The 17,050-nt window shown below is 43.3% G+C and overlaps 1 protein-coding gene across 1 annotated transcript in view; it reads right to left on the reverse strand.

Annotated features, from left to right (window-relative positions):
* LOC138267339 (inactive hydroxysteroid dehydrogenase-like protein 1) overlaps positions 1–16,604 on the reverse strand; it is a 380,706-nt gene extending 364,102 nt beyond the window's left edge. Inside the window, exon 1 of the mRNA XM_069216225.1 lies at positions 16,524–16,604. The gene's annotated coding sequence lies outside the window, so the exon portion shown is untranslated. The remainder of the gene's footprint in view (positions 1–16,523) is intronic.
* Positions 16,605–17,050: the final 446 nt, after the last annotated feature.

The following is a 17,050-nucleotide window of genomic DNA, read 5'->3' on the forward strand; positions in this document are numbered from 1 at the left end:
ACGCGTGATTTGTTTCATTGTACTTTGATCTTGTTATTCATTGTGAGCTGTTATTTCTTGGCATTTACATCATGGTTTACGAATCTGCAAGACGCGCGATTCTCTCCTCGAGTTTAATTCATGTTGTTTATTGTATGCCACTATTCTAAGATATTTATCATGTAATATTCGAGTTGACTAGTTATGTGATTTGTTTTTCCTGAATCCATATTGTGTTATTCATGGTGCACAATCCTTTTGTGGTGTTTACTATATATATATATATATATATATATATAGATATATATATATATATCTACAATATGCGCAATTTGTGTTGAAACATTTTAAGAGTACACAGAAGATCAGAGTTTCTAGATGCAATATTGTATGGTCCTAGTATGCATTCTCAAAAAAGGATTTATATGACTGGTTTAAAATTTAGTCATAATGTTTTTCTGATTCTCATGTAAAGGAAAGTACTTGAATAAGAAAGTTTTCATTTAATCCATCTTGATTCCCTTACAGGTATTCTGCCATCTTGAAACTTAGTCATTTTAAACTTAATTCTTAAATTGTTCATGTTTTCAGAATGACTATGCTTAGAATCATAGTCTAGTATTGATTTCAGGAGATATAATTTTCATATTGTGTGTTCTAACCTTTTTATTACTACAGGTCTCCTTCCCAGCTGTTTCCCTTCCTAATCCCCTCTTGAACTCTCTTAGCCTCTGTGATTTATCTATCAGAGTCTTGGAGCTGTTCAGTGGTGGACGTGTTGGGAACGTGCGCAGACCCCAAGGATCTGGTGACTCTGACACAAGGCACCAGGGATTTTTTTAAATTAAATATAGAGGAATGGGGGCTACCTAGAATGGGCACAGCCATGCCCCCACCCCTAAATAAGGGTGAACAATCTTTCACTTGCCCTAACCTTTCCTCCTGGGGGGGGGGGGGCAGAAAGCCCACTAGGCACCTGGGATTTAAAACAAAATAAGAATGGAGGGGTGGGGGCTGCCCAGAATGGGCAGGGCCAGTCCCCCACCCTTAAAGAAGAGTGAACAGTCTTTCTGCCGCCAGAGAGCAGATGGGGCAATTACCCCCAGTTTGTTGCCGAGTGGTGGCAAAAAACCCACTAGAGACCAGAGAATTAAAAAAAGACTTATGGGGTGGGAGCTGCCCACTTGGACATGGCCCTGCCCCCAACCCAACTCAAGGGGGCAACAGTCTTTCTGCCCCCCCACGGAGGAGCAGATTGGGCTAATTACCCCTGAAATGCCCCACCTGGGGGACAGAAAGCCTTCTGTGTAGCAGCAATATATAATGGAGTGGGTCTTTCCCCTCCTAACATCATACCCCGTTCTCACCCCTAAAACCTCACCAGTCTTTCTGCTCCATTGCAGACTAAAGCATCCCATTCCAATTGCAAGCAAGAGGACATTTGATTCTTTTGTGTGTTGTTTTACATATGGGCCAGGAGAGTTGGCTAATTTCCAGTATCATCCTACTTGCAATGGTGAACAACTGCACTTTTTGGACTTGGGTAAGCTACCACCTGGAAATACCTCCCAGACAGTTTCTCGGCATCTGGGGGAGTCCAGGGTGGTGTGTCACGCATGCATCACACACCAGTTTCTTACCTACAATGTCCTGAAAACCTCAAACATTGACTAAAAACAGACATTTTCCTGATATTTCTGGGAGGACGCCTTCTGGAATCTGCAGGGAGCCACACAATTCCTACAACATAGCATTACCCCAAGCCTCCCAATAAAAATGGTACCTTGCTTGTGAGGGTGGGTCAAGAGACTTTGACACAAAGGCCCTACCAAGAGCAGACATTTTTGAAAAGTACACAACTGGGGATTCAAGGTTGGTGTACCTTGTGTGAATCTCATGAGGTTTTCTTACCCAGAGTGCCCTGCAAACCTCAAACTTTGTCTGAAATCAAGTATTTTCCCCTACATATCTGTGATGGAAACTTCCAGAATCCGTGCAGAAGCCATGAAATTCCTACCAGCTGTGCCACTTCTGTGGCTGGGCCTAGTGTCAGTGACAGGAACAGATCTAACCGAGGTCAATAGGAATCTTCACGCAAGGGCTCCCATTGATCTTGGTTTGATCTGTCCCAGTCACGGGCACTAGGTCCAGTAACAGAAGTAGGCCAGCATTTTTATCGGCACACGTGAGGTAATGCTAGATGTATGAATTATGTGGATTCCAGCGGGTTCCAGAAGTTTCAAATCTCAGAAATCTAAAGAAAATGTGTGATTTCAGGTAAAGTTTGATGTTTGCAGGGCATTATTGGGAGAAAAAAAAACATAATGGGATCCACACAAGTCATTCCATCCTGGATTCCCTTAAGTGTCTAGTTTTTAAAAACGTGTAGGTTTGCTATGTTTCCCCATGTGCCAGCTGAGCTAGGGTCCACAATCTACAGCCACCCACAGTGGAACAAAAGGTCAGTTATTAGTGGAAAAATTTGATGAATGCATGTTACTTTTGGGTCATTTTCTGTTGTGGGCAGTAGGCCTACCCACACAAATGAGGTCCCATTTTTTATCGGAAGACTTGGGGGAATGCTCGGTGAAAGAAAGTTTGGTGCTTCCTGCATATTCCAGAACTTTCCATCACAGAAATGTAAGGAAAATGTGCTGTTTTAGTAAAAGTTTCAGGTCTGCAAGGGATTTTGGGTAAAACAACCAGGTGAGAGCCACGCAAGTCATCCCATCCTGGATTCCCATAGGTGTCATGTTTTAAAAAATTTATAGGTTTGCTAGGTTTCCCTAGATGCCAGCTGAGCTGAGGCCCAAAATCCACAACTACCCACTTTGCAAAAAACGGTCAGTTTTGAATGGAAAAATATGATGTGCCCATGTTGTGTTTTGAGCCGTTTCCTGTCGCGGGCACTAGGCCTACCAATACAAGTGAGATACCATTTTTATCAGAAGACATGGGGGAGCTTAGAACAGTAGAATATTTGTTGTTGTGCCTTCTAAATATAAGAAAGTGTAAAAACAATAAGACATTTAAAAAAAACAAACTCAAAATCATAGTCACCAGTTCAGAAATGTATAAATAACCACAGCTCGTAAAATTCCATATCTTGTGCCCTTTTCAGAAATACATAGGTTATCTTGATACCTATTTTTCCATATTTCATGATATGAATTGGTCTATACTCAATATACAATGGAAAACCATTGCACAGTGCAGCTCAGTTGTTGGCTCTGTGTCCCTCAGGTTCTTGGAGAATCCACAAACCCTATATAGCTCCACAACCAAAAGGGTCTAGCGAATGTAATGGTACATTGCTTTTGTAAAACAGTCATTGTTACAAACGTTACAGATGAAAACATTGACACAAAGGCTGTTTCTCCTACTTGTTTTCAATATTTCTTTATTTCAACACTTAGGGCCTCACTTACAAGGTTTTGATGCAGGGCAGTACCGCATGGATTCTTGCTGCTCTGCTTGGCGTGAAAAGAAAAGGGCAAGAATGTGCCGTATCTATGATTACATACAGCTAAATTCCTGTCCTTTCCCCCTGCGATGGTGCACAATTGACTGCCAAGCGCCAATGCAGGCACCCTTGCATCATGGTGCAAACGTGTCTGCGTTGTAGGAATGATTGTTTTTGTGCAGGAAGAGACACCTTCCTGCACAAAAACAATCACTGGAGGTCATGTCCTCATTTTATGTGTGCTGTAGAATACAGCACACATACAAAGATGAAAAAACAAGGAGAAATAATGGGATTTCTCTTTGTTGTGCCTCACTTACGCCACCCTTGGGGAGGCATAGGCTTTTGACGCATTCCCAGGTTGACAAACTCTTGTAAATTTGGGAATGCGTCAAAATCCATGGGTGTTGCGTGGGAACATCATGAAAAGCCATGCAAAGTGGCCTTGGAGATATGGGCCTGCAGCCTGCGCTGCCAGTGTGTCACAAAATGCGACACACAGGCGGCATAAGCCACTTGTAAATAAGCCCCTCAGTTTCTTTGGGAAAGCTTTGAGGGATCTACACATATGACCCCTTGTTGAATTCAGGATTTTGTCCACTTTTCGGAAGTATACAGCTTTTCCTGGATCACCCATGGATTTCACACTAGTTTCCACCACAAACTGGTAGTAGGTTGAAGGCACAAAAAAAAGGAAAAATGGGCTGCCTCTTTTAAAAATGCCAAATCTGTGATAAAAAAATATATTTTTTGATTCAGTTCTGCATGTTCCAGAAAGCTGGGAAGAGGGCGACTTTAGTACAGCAAACCGTTCGTGGGTGCTATTTTTAGGAAACAAAAATAGAAACATTTATTTCGAGCACTTTTTTCCCTATTTGTTGAAAAAACTCAAACATTTGCTATATTTTGCCTGTTTTTTCAGTCCCGACCATGAGAGTCCACAATCCCTGAGTACCTTTAGAACCCTCAGGATGTTGGAAAAATAGGATGCAAATTTGGCATTGATACCTTATGTGGAAACAATTTTTTGGAGCCCTAAGCACAAACTACCTCAAATAGCCAAAAAAGGGCTCAGCACTGGGGGAGGGAGAGGAAAGGCTCAGCAGCTACAGGCTTAAAATGATTTCTGCTAAATTAACAGTGTTGTTAGGTTGGAAAAATCAGTTGGAGAACATCCCCTCATGAGCCACCTTCTAAAGGGAGTAATATTTTGTAATCCTCCTCTTCCAAAATGTGGTCAATTGTGGAATGTGAATTTGGCTTTTCAAATATTTATTAACTGGCCAGATCTTTCTCAAGCTCTTAAAATGTTTTATGCAACATGAACAATGTTTTTATGTTTAATATCTATCAACCATCTTTCAGATGTCAGGGCTTTGGATAATTCTTCATGTTATTTCAACCCCATCAGTGTTTAGTTTACTATAAGAAAACACACAAAATCAAAATTGACTACTGTGTTTTGTCCTTATTTCCCAATTCAACCTAGGTTGTGTGAATGTAATTGTTTAAAGGCATATGAACAAAAGACCAACCATCTGAGAATGTCCTGTGACACTCTACTTCTTATCTCATTCAGGAATCCTCACAAACTGGTCTTATGCCCTGTGGTTGCTAGGTGGGTTTAGTGGATAATGCCATTAGCGGGAATCTACACCACCATTTTTGGAGCTCATTCTTCCAGGGGTGGCATGTTGTTGAAAGGCTTTTGAGCAGGTTCAAGTTTAGATGACATTCTGAGATCGGCTGATTGGTTGTACAACAATACTTTTTGTACCTCTTCTGTAGTGATAAATGTGCTTTGAACAAGCACAATAGGAGCCTCCGGTCTTGCCATAAAATGTAGATTTTCGTAGTGTTCATGAAGGAAAGTCTTATTGTTGTTAAAGACAAGGAGGCGTGTATTATTCCACCACAATATTTTCATTAATTGTATTTTTTCCTGCCTTTGAAGTGTCCACCTCAACAATTTCTGCCTTTGCATAAGATACCTTAAAGCAACAACAAGTCTGTTTCATAGCCTTCAGTGTCTACAAACCTTCTGAATACTCCAGGCCAATCTCCATAATGTTCTTCTAGGGAGAGATTCACAGTCAGTCAAGAATTCTTTATTTCTGCAAAGTATATTAGCCATGAAAAGCACAATAAAAACTTTTTAAAAGTACAAAGAAAAGGACAACATGTCATAAAAACAAAACATATCTACCAAACTAAAACGACTAAAGAGGTTATTAAACTCAGTATGCATAGAGCATTCTCAATTTAATTGCAGTCAAAATAAAATTAAGAACAGCAACACGAGAATCCAATGACGACAATGACTGTAAACAATAAAAACCCTCTTTATATAAATTATTTGGATTAGAAAAGAAAAAAGGGCGTAAAAAACGAGACAGAGGGGGATCCATATAAAGAACAAGATAGTATGAAGTGGGGGGTAGATTGTTGAGATTTTGAGTCTCAGGGGCAACAACAAAGGGAGGAATGGCAAGTATTCATAGTGGGAAAAGCCACTAGATGGTGGATAGTATTTAAGCAGAAACGTGTGGATAAAAACCTATGTTGAGGGCGTGCATACCACACTAAGTAATGTTCGAGTGAGGAAGATAGAAAACAGGACATATAAGCTGTTATAGTGGGTTTATTCAAAGCGCCTATGATCCTCAAATCATCTCTATTAGACATAGAAGCTTCCTTCACTTGTACCTGCAAGTTTTTCCTAATAGTGTCAAGTTTACAAAAAAATGCTCAAAACGGAGGATTTTCAAGGTTTCCTTAATGCAAGGTATCCACGGTATTGCTAGCTTTTTCCCTGTCTTGATACAATCTACCAGGGTTTGTCTAGAAAATGACGCATTTGCGGTGCCCCAAAACTTAAAGAACAAAGCGAAGGGAGTAAAATTTATTCCATCTTCCAGGTACCTTCTGTGTGCCAAACGTAGCTTGCTGTTGATCTTGGAACGGCTAAAAGTTCACACAGAAAACCCTTCTCAACTGTCTGGAGTTTGCCTACTGGAGCGTGACCCACACCTCAACACCAAAAGAACCCACCGCCAGGCACTTGTTTCTGAGTAATTGGATTCATTCCCTAATCGGTTTTTGTCCCAGCCTCTTAGAAAACCTGAAAATAGCATTCACAACTTCTTCCATCTTTTGTACACGATTCACCACTAAGGCGTCCCAATACCCTCCTGCATGTAATAAAATACCAAGATAGTTAAAAGACTTCACGCTCTTTATTAGGTTGCTTCCACAAAAAACGTTTTTTTTACTAAACCCCAATGTCAAAGAGAAGGACTTCTCCAGATTTATTTTTAAACTAAGGTCTGACAGAGAGGCTGAAAAAAGCAATAACCAATTTTGCAACCCATTACCTGTGCAAGCCAACAACACCACATCGTCCGCATAACGTAGCACAGGTAATGGTCGGGAGCCGACCATGGGGACATCCTCAGAACATGTGACTAAATGGGGTGGAAGTGAGTTAATGTGCACTAAAAAAGAAAAGGGGCTAGAATGCATCCCTGTCTGACACCCCTTTTCACCAGAATTGAGTCAGTACATTCACCCAAACGCGAAAAACAGACTTTAGTTGTAGTATCTTGATGTAGACTCCTTATTAGGTTCAAAAGGAGGAGGTTCAATACCCATCTGGCCTAAAAGGTCCAAAAATCTCCTCTGGTTCACTAAATCAAAGGCGCATGAAAGGTCAATGAAGGCCTTGTGCATACAACCTTTCTTGGTCAAAACATGTTTGTCTTTAATAAGTACTAAGTTAAGTGCCTGAAAGGAAAAGGAATTGTCCTCCACCCACGCTTCCAGTCTGGATAAAATGATACGGCCAAGTATTTGCACAGTAGAGTCCAATAGTGAGATGAGACGATAACACTCATGGGAATCCTATCTCCCTTTAAAAAAATTAAGCACTATAACCGATTTCCTCCACAAAGGGACTACATCCTTACTTACCTCGGCCCTCAGGACATTAGTAACAAGAGCGGCCGACAAGCCTATATTTGATTTGAACAGGTCACACAGGATACCATCGGGACCTGGGGCTTTTCCGTTTTTCGCACTAATTATGGCTGCTGTTCCTGAGGATAAATTTATGAGTTCCCTGACCCAAGCCTCTTCACCTTGACACAACTCTAATGTATTTTCAGTTGTCAGACTCTCCCCCTCCTGGTCCGAACTAAAGATAGATGTAAAATGAGTCACCCACTCTTGTGCCGTAATGTGACAAGCCTCCTCTGGAAACTGATTTTCCGAGGGGAAGGAGCGAATAACCACTTCCGAAAAAAGGGAGTTATCTTTGAGCTCAGCAGCTTTAGTAAGGTCCTCTCACACTAATCTTTTCAGATCATCTCTTCTCTGTTTAAGGGTGCATTTGTAGCCTGCCCTGGCAATTCTTACTTTACTATGAACGTGGCACAGAATGTAAAACAGCCCTAAGCTTTTTGAGTGCAAGTGTGCACTCATGGTTAAACCACGGCTGACCTTGCTTGGACTTATAAGGTCTTTTAGAAGTAAGACCCCTGGAGATTGTGTTTACCAAAATTATCTAAAATAAAGCTCGGCTCCTCTGCCAGGGAAAGACTATTCTCCACTAGTTCATAATGTTTGGAGACCAGAGTGTTAAGAAATTTAGTGGGATCATGGTTATTCCATTTGTGGGGGACCCCTTTATTGGCATAATATTTTATAGCAGGTGGAACGTTAGAGGACAGGGAATCATCCAACAACACAGTAAAGTTTAAGGAAAGAGGGTTATGATCACTAAAGTGGAGCAGTATAATCTCAAAGGATTAAAAAAAACTACAAAAAACGCTTGATAAAACGAAATCCACAGTAGTACCTTCCCCTTTACCCATAAAGTTGGGCGGGGGGGATAATTTTTGAAACTTTCCTAATAGCAGATGAGAATGTTAAGTTTAAGGTAAGGATTAGTCTATTTAAAGCCTCACCATACTTAGAGGGTGAAAAATGCTCCAAATTGACACCCCGAGATTAGTAAAATCACACTCTCGTTCACCACCAAACTGACATTTGTATTTGGATTACCTCGATCCAGGAGGTTCAAAATTTCTAATCCTAGTTCATTAATAATCCCTATTGGAAGCGACTGAAAAAAGTTAAAATAAAAGCTTTTTAGAGACTTGGGCTGAAAGAATCTGATAACAAGGTCTTAAGACCTTTAATTGAACCTTTACATTTGGATTTGCAGAGGATTTAAAGGATTCCCTTGCCTCTACCCCCTTTTGAGGGGATGGCGTGTGCAGAGAAAGATTTAAACCCATCTAAGCAAAAACCTCCTCTGAAGCCCAGGTTTCCTGGCGGCAAATGATCTCGAATACCTCGATCAGATCTAACCAATCCTTATTTTGTAATTTCTGCCGCATACCTGCAATATTCCATCACAGGATTTGGAAGTCTTACTTCGGATAAGCCAGGTGGGAAAAACTAGGGACCTTGTTTTGCCCCTGGGAGAAAGCTAAAGACCTATGGCTATGATTGCATAGATTTTGGGGCATGCAATTACGGCTCATAAAGAGTCAATCATTTCCGTCCAATCCTGACAAAGCAGCAAATCTTTTTCTCATGGAGAGTGGTTTGCTCCATTGAAAACTAGACCTTGTAAACACATCACGATTTGCCATAAAATCCCGATTTTTCAGATGTCTGTAAAAAAAAACAAGGGACAAGACCTTTATAGCACTATCAACGCATCTGCCGACCCCTGCTTGAACAGGGATATATTCTGCTGTTTTTGGCTCTCCGAAACTATCACTAACTAACTATCACAGTATCTCCTGAATAGGAATGAGACTGAATAAGACTTTTTTAAGGGCTCAATACCATCTACCCGTCTCACAAACAAAATCTCTCTGCTCAGGTCCCAGCTATGGGGCAACGCCTTATTCAACCAAAACATCACCTTGTTCTCCTTAGTACCCCAGTAGTATTTGAAGCGGCAGGGGCCAACTTTGGGACATTGCTCAAAATAACGACAGAGGCCAGGATCAGGGGGTAAATTAATGACAGGGAGATCTGAGTGATTTGTGGCCCCGATCTGTAAATGCTAAATCAGGATTAGTGGTAGTTTGTAGCCTGGTTCTTAGTGGGAGTATAGGGTCAAGTCTCAGAGACGAACTTTGAGCTGGGACCAAAGTAGTATTACAGACAGTTGGCCTCCTTGACATATGGCCCTTCCCCCGAGGACCCAATGGATTGGTTGTGGGCCCATGAACGGGGGCCGGAGGCCTAGAAGAAACTGTGATCATTTCCTGTGCGGCATGAGATGTTTCCTCACTAGTATGAGATGTGATCAAAAAAGGTTTGTTAGAATAAGCAACAAGCAGCCTGCACATGGGAACCTTCATCAGATCAGAAATATTAATGGAGACCATGCCTAAGTTAGCCGAATAATTGCCAGCCTTTCTAACACAGGGCGAGGTTTTGTTCTTAAAGGTCATTGATTAAAGGCTTTACTGTGGCCCAAAAGTCCAATGGGGATGGAGAGACTAGAGTTACATCGATATGTCTCCAACAATTTCCTGTACTCCCTTTATTAACCATTGCTTTTTTCGTTCCTTTGACCACAGGGGCAGTATTGGGGGACTTTTGGGTGCTCATATTGGGCCTGATTCTTTGCCCACAGTCACTTGGTCAACACAGGCCACCAGTAACAGGCGTAGTAACAGACCAGTATGGAGATTCCACTGGGCCATTTGCAGGGGTCACCACCTGGCTCTGCTCTTCTTCTGTCATTGTTCCCTTAGCTGTGCTTGATAACGCTTTTGGGGAAACTGATGGTAGATCAGATGAGACCGAGGTGGCATTCCACAAGCTAAATTTAGTTTGCCACCAAGTCCTCAGCCTTCACTAACAAATTATCAATAGTGGAGCAGGGGCCGATATGGCTGTACCCCATAGCTGTTACTGCACCTGCCTTCTTTTTTCCCATACCTATGAGAAGGATTAAAGACCAAAAATTAAACACCAAGAGAAAGTGCCCGGTCCAGCCTCTAACAGGCTATGACGGAGTACGACAGGCCCGCCTTGGCCCAGTCTTCACCTGAGCACGTCCCGTGCTGTGGGATGTGCTGGCAATTATATAGCACGTCCAGGGGGTTGCACCCACTGCCAGGAAACTGACTTGGCTGGGGTACGAAGTCCCAGCCCAGGTCTCACCAAAGGCGGCACAGGATAGTGTTGCACAAACTTGCTCTCCCAGTGAATGCTATCAAAGTTTAATAATCCTGCGGTGCCGGGATGTGCTGGCGATTGTATAGCTTGTCCAAGGGGCCCTCCCCACTGCCTGGAAAGTGACTTGGTTGGGGGAAGACGTCCCACGCCAGCCCAGTTCTCACCAAATGTGGCACCGTTTCGTGTTTCACAAATACGCTCTTCAAGTGAACGCTGTCAATGTTTAATAGTCACAGTCTTTTCTCAAGAGATGTCTATGTTTCTGTTAGCAGTTACTATAGTTGTCCTTATATTGCCTATGTTTAATAATTTTTCATGACTACTTGCTCAATAAAAGAAGACTGTTGCAGGCAACATAGGTATTATAGTGGTTCTATGTCTCTGATTGGTTGTGTAATGCACTATTGTTCTTCCAAAACTGGCTTATTGTCACTAAGTCTAATAGAATTTGTAGTGTTTTAGTCATCTTGACTGCTGCTATTTGAAGTAAAGCAAGTTAAGAGAAGCATAATACTCGCCTCCGTGTCTTTAATAAAATTAAGGCTTTCCTTAATAAACACTAGTAAAATTTGTACTAAAACATAAAAACGTTTGAAAATGTGCTGGACAACAATTCAAAGGAATGTGAAAACTTTTGTAGGCTAGGTATTCACACATTACAATCAATAAAGTCCAGCCGCTGATACCATATGATTAGTCACCAGGTTAGCCTTTGATCTTTCTTGCACGGATCAAAGAGTGGACCTTAACTCAATCAAGTTGTTGCTTCAGAGGTTACTATATAGACTTGTAGGAAGGTAGCCTCTTTCTAGCCTTGTTACCCCCACTTTTGGCCTGTTTGTGAGTATGTGTCAGGGTGTTTTTACTGTCTCACTGGGATCCTGCTAGCCAGGGCCCAGTGCTCATAGTGGAAACCCTATTTGTCAGTGTGTTTGATATGTGTAACTGGGATCCTGCTAGCCAGGATCCCAGTGCTCATAGTTTGTGTCCTATATGTGTTCCCTGTGTGGTGCCTCATTGTATCACTGAGGCTCTGCTAACCAGAACCTCAGTGTTTATGCTCTCTCTGCTTTTAAAATTGTCACTGCAGGCTAGTGACCGTTTTCACCAATTCTGATTGGCACACTGGAACACCCTTTTAATTCCCTAGTATATGGTACCTAGGTACCCAGGGTATTGGGGTTCCAGGAGATCCCTGTGGGCTGCAGCATGTCTTTTGCCACCCATAGGGAGCTCAGACAATTCTTACACAGGACTGCCACTGCAGGCTGAGTGAAAGAACGTCCACGTTATTTCACAGCCATTTTACACTGCAATTAAGTAACTTATAAGTCACCTATATGTCTAACCCTCACTAAGTGAAGGTTTAGGTGCAAAGTTACTAAGTGTGAGGGCACCCTGGCACTAGCCAAGGTGCCCCCACATTGTTCAGGGCAATTTCCCCAGACTTTGTGAGTGCGGGGACACCATTACCTGCGTGCACTACATATAGGTCAATACCTATATGTAGCTTCACAACGATAACTCCGAATATGACCATGTACCATGTCTAAGATCATGGAATTGTCCCCCATGACAAATCTGGTATTGGGGTGCCAATCCCATGCATCCCCGGGGCTCCAGCATGGTTCCCGGGTACTGCCAAACTAGCTCTCTGGGGTTTTCACTGCAGCTACCGCTGCTGCCAACGCACAGACAGGCTTCTGCCCTCCTGGGGTCTGGGCAGCCCAGTCCCAGGAAGGCAGAACAAAGGACTTCCTCTGAGAGAGGGTGTTACACCCTCTCCCTTTGGAAATAGGTGTTAAGGGCTGGGCAGGGGCAGCCTCCCCCAGCCTCTGGAAATGCTTTGAAGGGCACAGATGGTGCCCTCCTTGCATAAGCCAGTCTACACAGGTTCAGGGATCCCCCAGCCCCTGCTCTGGCGTGAAACTGGACAAAGGGAAGGGGAGTGACCACTCCCCTGTCCATCACCACCCCAGGAGTGGTGCCCAGAGCTCCTCCAGTGTGTCCCAGACCTCTGCCATATTGAATGCAGAGGTGTGAGGGCACAGTGGAGGCCTCTGAGTGGCCAGTGTCAGCAGGTGACGTCAGAGACCCCTCCTGATAGGTGCTTACCTGGTTAGGTGGCCAATCCTCATCTGAGGGCTATTTAGGGTCTCTCCTGTGGGTTTCTCTTCAGATAACGAATGCAAGAGCTCACCAGAGTTCCTCTGCACTTCTCTCTTTGACTTCTGCCAAGGATCGACCGCTGACTGCTCCAGGACGCCTGCAAAACTGCAACAAAGTAGCAAGAAGACTACCAGCAACATTGTAGTGCCTAATCCTGCAGGCTTTCTCTACTGTTTCCTGGTGGTGAATGCTCTGAGGGCTGTCTGCCTTCACCCTGAAATGGAAGCCAAGAAGAAATCTCCCGTGGGTCGACAGAATCTTCCCCCTGCTAACGCAGGCACCAAACTTCTGCATCACCGGTCCTCTGGGTCCCCTCTCATCTTGACGAGCGTGGTCCCTGGAACACAGGAGCTGGATCCAAGTGACCCTGACAGTCAAGTGGTCCATCTGTCCAAATTTGGTGGAGGTAAGTCCTTGCCTCCCCACACCAGACAGTAATCCTGTGTACTGCGTGATCTGCAGCTGCTAGGGCTTCTGTGCACTCTTGCAAGGATTCCCTCATGCACAGCCTAGCCCAGGTCCCTAGCACTCCGTCCTGCATTGCTCAACTCGCTGAGTTGACCACCGACTTCATGGGACCCTCTTTTATTGTGCTGAGATGACTGCCATGCTCAGATTTCTTGAATGCCTGTTCAAGTGCCTCTGCCAGTGCTGCCTGCTTCTGCGTGGGCTCTCTCTGTTGCTGAGCACCCCCTCTGTCTCCTCCTCCAAAGGGCAACCTCCTGGTCCTTCCTGGGCCCTGGCAGCACCCATTATCTTCAACCGCGACTCTTGCAGCTAGTAAGGCTTGTTTGCGGTCTTTCTGCGTGGAAACAACTCTGCATCCTCCAGCACACCGTGGGACATCTTCTGACCAAAGGAGAAGTTCCTGGCACCTTCTGTTGTTGCAGAATCTTCGGCTTCTTCCACCCGGAGGCAGCCCTCTTGCACCTTCATCCGGGGTTTAGTGGGTTCCTGCCCTTCTTGGACACTTGCCTGACTCTTGGACTTGGTCCCCTTCCTTTGTAGGTCCTCAGGTCCAAGAATCCATCTTCAGTGCTTTGCAGTCAGTTGTTGCCTTTGCAGAATCCCCTATCTCAACTTTACTGTCTTTCTAGGTTAGTAGGGTAACTTTACTCCTACTTTTCAGGGTCTTGGGGTGGGGTATATTGGACACCCCTAGTGTTTTCTTACACTCCCAGCGACCCTCTACACACTACACTAAGCCTGGGGTCCATTCGTGGTTCCTATTCCACTTTTGGAGTATATGGTTTGTGTTGCCCCAGGCCTATTGTCTTCTATTGCCTTCTATTGTGTTCTACACTGTTAGCACTACTTTTCAAAGTGTTTTACTTACCTGATTTTGGTTTGTGTGTATATTTTGTGTATTTTACTTACCTCCTAAGGGAGTATATCCTCTGAGATACTTTTGGCATATTGTCACTAAAATAAAGTACCTTTATTTTTAGTAACTCTGAGTATTGTGTTTCTTATGATATAGTGCTATATGATATAAGTGGTATAGTAGGAGCGTTGCATGTCTCCTAGTTCAGCCTAAGCTGCTCTGCTATAGCTACCTCTATCAGCCTAAGCTGCTAGAACACTACTAATATACTAATAAGGGAAAACTGGACCTGGCACAAGGTGTAAGTACCACAAGGTACCCACTATAAGCCAGGCCAGCCTCCTACAAGACTAATATAGTGGAACCAGGGGGGTGGACCAGATTTCAAGAAAATCAGTACATCTTAATGAAGGAGCAAATTTGCACCTGTACTTGGCACAGCACAGCGCTCAAAAAAGGAGGGTCTGTTTCAAATTATTGGTCTGTTTTTTAAATGCAGGTAGAACTGTTCGGATTTAAAGTGAGTGCAGGGACTTCCAACAGGAGGGTACAGTATTTGCCTACTACCATGCGGGGAGTACTTGGAAACCATGTGCATCCTGCTAAACGATGCCCCTGGGGCGCACACTTATTGTGTGCCACTTCATAGGGGAGCACTATTAATGCACCTCCAAAAAGGCTATGAACTCTTGTGTCCATAATACAGAATGGGCGTGGAGCAGGCGTGCACCTCATTTACATGAGGACATGCCCCTATGAAAATTTGTGAGCTCAAAGTACATGTTCAATACAGGCACCTTCTCTATTTTACTTAAAGGTCCCGCAAGCAGCTCCTTCCTCTTACACGAAATGCCCTCAGGGGTGCAAAACGCATTTCCTACCCCAGGCATTTCTGTAATATGGCCTCAGGAGTTGTGTCTTTAGGCTGAGCATAGCAGCGTGCATACTGTATACCGTGGACTTAAACCACGCCCATCACTTTTATTCATTCATGGGCCTGCCTTTAAAAAAATCCCTTGATGTTGTTGGTAAATGCCTTGCGTTTTTCTCCATAGAGGCTGGTTTGTTACTGCCTTGTAGACTGACCCTGTAACATGGATTATTGCACGACCAACCATATACTTTTGTGTGGATGAACTACTTTTCTTTTCTGTCTCTCCCCTTCCCATCGTGTAGACGTGGAAGTTTCACGTGTTTGGGGGTATGATATGGTAGGAAAGAAAATAGACGAGGTAATTGCCAAGAAGCCATCGGGTGACGTCACAGCAGATTATGGTGGGAAGAAGCCTTCATGCTAATCCCGTTTTTTTCAACGGACTCCTATTTTCTCTATCTTAATGTATTTATTGATTTAGTTTAAAACATTTCCAGGATCTCTTGAGTTTAACGTGACGTTGTTTTTTTTTCTCTCCTTTATTTGTTCTGCTTTTTTTAAACACACACTTGTGTACCTTTAAAACAGCGTTTTCAGCAGCGTGGCGGAGGGAGGACAGGGCATGGTAACTTTCTGGGTTTGTATATAATTCTGAAGTGGGTACAAGGCTACTAGAATTATGTGACAGAAAGGACAACATTATGCGGCAGGGTTGACTTATTTATGTTGCAAGAAAAGTCCAGTTATGCATTTAGAAACCAATAGCTGTAACTCAAGCAAATGCGAGACCTATTGCATTGCAAATGTGTGTTTGTTTTTTATTTACATTATGATGCAGCTAAAGCCAATTAAGAGTTGTAACCAGTGCTTGAAATAAAGACAGAGACCGCGAAAGGCTCTGTCGCACAATATCTCTTGTACATAAAACAAGACAATACATTCTCTTAAAAATAGTAAAACTCCGCAATTATCTGCTGTTAATTATCATAAATCAATATTGAGGTGACGGGACTTCATCTGAAAAATAATTCCTTGACAACAACAGTTTATACACCCATAACCGAACTTCTAGCATGCACCTTCAGTATGAAACCTTATGACAGCAGTCAAACGAGTTAAAACAGGTTACCCAAATCAATATCAGACCTGCCAACTTGTGAAATCTTTTCAACCTGTGAGGAGAGGACAGGGCTTAGTGCCGAGCACAGCCCGAGAGACTTAAATGAATTGCCCCCACTCCACCAAACTCCCCCCCCTTCATGCCTCTAATAACAAAAACAACGCTTTCGAGGCTGTCTCTGACATACTGTGGAGGGTTCACACCTCGTAATGGACATCGGCCGAGCAGGTCTGTAACATATGTATATGTATGCCCCACGCTCTATCATATGAGAAATTCACCTAATGCTGAGGAAAACATAGCGATGAAAGTATAAAAAAAAACACCCATTGTAGAAAAACGCAATCTTCAAAAACATTCGTTTTAATAATTTCTCCTTTCTACTTACGAAGAATTCCCACAGTTGCAACACAGTCCTTCCTCTCTCCGAAGACAGTGAGGCGAGTGTGCTGACGGAGGAATGTATGTGAAGGATAGAAGTAAGGAAATGTGGGATTGGGGTGTGGTTTTGAAAAAAGCCATAAAAAGGAGTGCTGTGTAATGATACAGTAAACTGTCCCCAATCCTGTCTGGGCACTGGTCATACCTCATTCAGGGCGGGCTTTAGGGCGGTGCGAACAGTGCGGCCGCACCCGGTGCTAACCTGGATTGGGGGCGCTGACCTCAAGGGGGCGCTATGTTTAGCAATAACGCAGAAACTTGCGATTTAAAACAAAACACCTACTGAAAAGTTCCTTGTGCATCCAGCCTTCATGAAACAATTAAAATGTCAAGATACCTCTTGTGATTAATGTTCCTGCTAAGAAGAGAGATGGGAGTTTTGTCTAGCAGCAGCTTTAACTCTCCATAAAGCATCACAGAGGGTTAATATGCCTGCTGCAAAGAAGAGAACTACATTTTATGTGGATATCTGAG

This window comes from Pleurodeles waltl, chromosome 12, assembly GCF_031143425.1.
Source record: "Pleurodeles waltl isolate 20211129_DDA chromosome 12, aPleWal1.hap1.20221129, whole genome shotgun sequence".
Classification (NCBI taxonomy): Eukaryota; Metazoa; Chordata; class Amphibia; order Caudata; family Salamandridae; genus Pleurodeles; species Pleurodeles waltl.